We start from the raw sequence: 5499 nt of genomic DNA, 5'->3' as shown, positions 1-5499 counted from the left end.
CCGGGAGGATCCCACATGCCGCGGAGCGGCTGGGCCCGTAAGCCATGGCCTCTGGGCCTGCGCGTCCGAAACCTGTGCTCCGCAACGGGAGAGGCCATGACAGTGAGAGGCCCGCGTACCGCAAAAAAAAACAAAACAAAAAAAAACAAAAACAAAACTAGACCGTGTTATTCCCTTGCCTGAAACCTTCCAGTGGCTTCCCATTTTTCTCAAGCATAGACAAGGTCTTTACTATGCTCCACAAAGCCACACGTGATCTGGCTTCTGCCAACCTCTCTGATCTCGTTATAATTCTCCTTCCCTCGCCTCACTCTGCTCAAGCACACTGGCCCCTTCCCTGTTCTCGATCCTGCCAAGCACCCTCACTCCTCAGGACTTCTGCTCTTCCTGGAATGCCCTGCGTCCAGTCCCGTGGCTACGTCCCTAACCTCACTGAAGTACCCGCTCAAATGTCATGTCACTCCAAGCACCTTCCAAGCCCACTCAGTCTAAATTAGTCCTCCCATCACTCACCCACTTTTCTCCACAGCATTGAGTGCCACCTGACGTTAGTCAATCGTCATTATTTGAAGAGTCTACATTTGTGAATTTGCCTACTTGCCAAAATTTATTTGTAACCCTAAAAATCAATACTTGCAGTGCTCCTGTGGTCATTTATGGACATGTACACAGCAGTGAAAATTCTGAAACCCTTGCAGTACATTTGGTCCATGCCAAATATCAAGGCTCTTGCTATTTGGTACAGATCATTTGGCGTGGACCAAATATGCTCATGGACATTTTGGATTGGACCAAATTTCAAGGACCACTGGCGTGGACCAAATGTCTTATGGACATTTTTTGTCCTTTTCGTTGGTTATTTCACTTGTTTAAAATGGCCCCCAAGTGTGGTGCTCAAGTGCTGTCTAGTATTCCAAAGTGCAAGAAAGGTGTGACATGCCTCATAGAAAAAAACATGTGTGGGATGAGCTCCATTCAGGCAGGAGTTACAGCGCTTGGTGACCTTGTGTTCAATATTAATAAATCAACAATATATACTACATAAGGTATCTTTAAACAGAAACACACAAAAAACAACATTTGTTGATCAGGTGACAAAAATGTTGTGACCAGAGGCTCACAGGAACCTAACTGCATTCCCCCAGGAGCAGTGGTCCAGTATTCGCTAATTCAGTGTTTGTGGTGACTTGATACAACGGAAGTACCACAAATAACAGGAGTCAACCGTATGTATCCCCTATTACCACCCAACATTATATATTTACCTCCTTGTTTAGAAGGCAAACTACTAAAAGGCAAGAATTTCCTTTTATTTATTCATTTATTTTTATTGCCTTATATCTGAGGTTTACAACAGTGCTTGGCACTCAGCAGAAATCTAGAAATAGTTGAATGAATAATAACAAGGATGGATAAGCAATTCCTCAACGAAACTCAACTGGCCAATAAAGTTACAGAAAAGATTCAACCTCACTAATAATCATGGAAATGTAACCAAAACCAGCCAAGGTTTTTTCCCCCTTCAATGCTACTACCTGGTGTTGGTGAGGGTTCGGCAAAGCCATGCAAAGAGAAAAGTGCATAGTCTTTGACCCAGAAATTCCACTCCCAGAAAATAAAACTTGGATCTGTGAAAATTTTTATCAATAAGGATAATTAACAATAACAAAACAATACAAATCACCTCAAAATATAAATTGGTGGAACAATGGTAATACACACAATGTAACATTATATAGCTATCCAAAAGTTGTCTAACTAACTAACATGGAAAGATGCTCATTAAACATTAACAAACAGCATTAACAAACAGGTACAAGAGAATCTCATATTTATTTCTTAAAGTCTAAATGCATAAAAATATGAAAATGTTTGCAGTAGTTATTACCACTAAGTGTTAAGATGAATGCTCCGAAATCTTCTTGGTGTTTTCCTGTATTTTCCCAGTTTTTCCTGACAATAAACATGACTTTTTACTTCTGCAATCAGAAAAAAAGGGAGGGGGAGGTTTGGGAGTAATTTTGACAAATCATTTTTGCAGTACTGAGTCCCTAGCAAAGTATATTCTCCCCCAAGACTGCCACCTTCAAACCTTAGGAACTCTGCTACTAACTCAAATCACTATAGCAGTGGTGCTGTTCGGGCACCCAAACCTTAAATGAAGCTAGAGGTAAAACATATATTAAGTTCAAGCACTGTAGTAACCACTCTATACTCAATCCCAGCTCTACAACTTACTAGTTCTGTGCTGTTTCCTTATCTGTTAAAAGTGATGAGTACCTTGCTCATCGGAACGTTGAGGTTTAAATGAATTAAAGTTTCATTTATAGTAGAATCCAACACAGGCAAGCCTTACATGCACTGGCTATTTCTCCCAAAATATAACTGTTACATGGTGTCCCACTTTGGTGACAGAAATAAGTGTCTTGGGGTAGAAAGATGATGCTTATAATGTAAACTCTTAGCACATCAACACAAAAATAGGTTACTTTTTCCCGTTACAGATCAGTTTTTTGATCACCTAACATTATATAAAGTTCTAGTAACAAGTTTCCTGCCATCTTTCGTGAAGAGAGAAAGAGGAAACAAGTTGTATGAGGGGAGCTTACATTCTACACCACTCTACTGGTAGAAGAGACAGGCTGAGACTCTTACGTAAGACCACAAAACCACTAGCAAAACAGTCATGTGTTCATGTACCATGTACAATGACTTAAGTCTGTGTCAACTAGTGTTTTGCCTGAACCAACAGAACTAAAATTTAAAATGTGGAAATTTAATGTACGCAACTGTACAAACTGCCAGAAACTATAAACTACTTTTCATTTTTAACATTTTGAAATCCTCATTCTCCTACAAACACAAAACGAAGCCAACAAGGAGAACAAATTCCTCATCATTTAAACTTGTGAAACAGATCATATGCTTTGTGGGCATAACCAAAGGTAAAACCTTCAGTAGCTTACATTTTGTTCATGACAAGGCCAGTGTGTAAACACTATCTAAAAACACAGTAAATTTTTCCAAGAGTAATAATAAATATTAAACTAAAAAGAGTTACCAAGCATTCAACAATTCTCAAACAGATAGTCATCAAAATGAGGGAAGTCTAATGTGTCACTTGCTGAAGAATTTAACGCTGAAGTAGAAAAAAACTCATCAAAAATATCAGTCTTCATGGGATTTTCCGAGTTCAATGTTGTAACACAGGCATTATTTGTGAGTGAGTCTGGCTGAACTATGCATTGATTTTTCTTAGTGGGGCTGCAGTAATTATGGTCCTGTCTCAGATGAATGTTTTGGGGAATATTGTTTAATTCATTAGGTACTGGTGCTGGGATATGATTGTCTCCCATTTCTAAGTACCTAAAGCCAGCCTCCTCATTTTCTGAGAGCTCTGTTGAAACAACAGTTGTAGGGGACAGTAATTCTGCTAAGATTTCTTCATGAGTTTGACTACTGTGTGAGGAAACGCTAGGAGCTGTGGTGCATCCAGATTTACTATCGGCAATATCAATTTGACGTTGTAGTTCTTTTAACAAGTCTTCTATTGATTCACAGTCATTTGGAGATCCACAATGGGACATATGTTCTAAATTTTCACTTGGAAGTGTTCCATTTTGGGGGGAAGACATAAGAGCAGCTAATTTCTTCTTTTTTGCCTTAAGTTTTTTAAGAAGTTTTAGACGAAGTTTATGAATCTGACCCTCAACTGAGCCTCCAGGGTTTGCTGAAGAAACACCATTTTCATTTCCATGAGAACTGTGGTTGAGGTGATGAGCTCCATATGAGGCGTTTTCACATTTCTTCAAAACTTCCAAATCACCATGACCATTAGCAGGGAGAGCAGAAGCTGTGCTAATTGGTGATGGATGGCTTGGTGCAGGATTACTAACTGGAGGAGGCTTACTTGTACAACTATGAGCTTCCCTGGATGCCCAGTTACCCTTTTGTTTTGTGCCTTTAGTTTTAAAGCCACCAAAATTACTTGCCCCCTTAACTGAAGGCTGCAAATCAGTCACAGTGTTTCTATTATGAGCTGAAACATAAAATGGCATAAAAGAAACACCCTTGCTTAATAAGCCTTTAACCCAACTTCCCACAAATGGTTTTTTCTGATTTTCTTTCAGAAATGGATTCTGTGACAGCTTAGCTGTTACGGTTTGAGAAGATGCTGCAGTTTCTTTTTCCTTCAAATCAGACACCTGAGATGTAACATGTTGTTCTGGTTTTAATTTCTCAGTTTTTGGTAAAATAAATTGTTTCGATGGAGCATCCTTCTCTAAGGCAACTGTACCCTCAGTTTCTACTGACTTTACTCTCTGTGTAAGGTCAGTAGCACGAATATCATTCACAGGCTGAGTAACTACAGTACCTTCTGTATTCAGCTGTACTGATGGCACATCTGTATTTACAAGTTGAGATGAAAAGCTTAAATCCACAAACTGGTCTTGGGTAAGCTTGTCCTTGCATGGAGCCGATACTAAAGAAGCTATTAGTGACTCTTGCGATTGCAAAGTATGTGTTTTGACAACCCCTGCATTCTCTGCCACAGGTTTATTTTCTAATAAAAAACCTTCAGAGTTAACCTGTATTTCTTCAAATGTCAAAGGTGAAATATTCTTGTCGACCAAATCTTTAAGACCTGAAAATAAATGATGTTCAAAAGTTACGGCTTCATCCTGTGAAAGAGTATTAGGAGCAACTGACACTTTTGTGGGGTGAGTTACTGAGGACATTTCAGCTGAGGCAGCATCACCTACAGAACACAGTGCTGGAGATACTTGATTCTCATCTCCGAAAGCGTGCTGATCATAAGTCTTTTTAAGTGGGCAGCAGGCAGGTGCTTTATCTGTCATTTGGGATGTTTTTCTTTCCCAGATAACAATATGTACCTCTGAAGCAGGAACCTGAAATTTCTCATGCCTTTCAGAACACGGGCCTTTTAAGTCATCACATTCCAGCCAACTTCCTGGGGGATGGGGAAGGAAAGTGAAAGATGTTAGACATTCAAAAAAACCACCATCCTGGGTTAACTTTCCTCTGGCCTTTTTAACCGCTGTATCACTGGATATCCACCAAAGGAGAATGCTTGAAAACATGGCCTTATGCCTTAGGTCACCATTTTTCTCTGCCAAATGTTAAAAGTCCTTATTCGGATAACAAAAGTTATACACTAACATCCAGAAATGTGAAAAATTGGGGTAGTGTTTACTCTTTTCTAAAATGCCCACAAAAATCAAGACAGAAGTATCCTTAACTTCTGGAACTTAGAATACAGTACAGTATCACCTAATATACCTAACAATATTAGAAAATAGATTAAGTTTTTCATAATATAATGAATTTTCAAGATAAATGAAGCTTGTTAACTCAAATGCCAACACTTAATTCAATTCTTATTTCATTTCTTTTTGGGGTTAGAAAAAGCAGCTTAGGTCTTTAGGTGTCTGCTCTTATTTTATTTCTGAGCTCCTGTTTTCTCATTTGTCAAGCAGG

The 5499-nt window shown here is 39.1% G+C and overlaps 1 pseudogene; it reads right to left on the bottom strand.

The window, feature by feature from the left end:
* Nucleotides 1-3068: 3068 nt before the first annotated feature.
* On the bottom strand, nucleotides 3069-5102 carry LOC103087092 (SUMO-specific isopeptidase USPL1 pseudogene; annotated as a pseudogene).
* Nucleotides 5103-5499: the final 397 nt, after the last annotated feature.

Source organism: Lipotes vexillifer, unplaced genomic scaffold (genome assembly GCF_000442215.2).
Source record: "Lipotes vexillifer unplaced genomic scaffold, Lipotes_vexillifer_v1.1 C27428017, whole genome shotgun sequence".
NCBI classification, from domain to species: Eukaryota; Metazoa; Chordata; class Mammalia; order Artiodactyla; family Lipotidae; genus Lipotes; species Lipotes vexillifer.
This window is presented reverse-complemented; position numbering and strand designations above follow the sequence as displayed.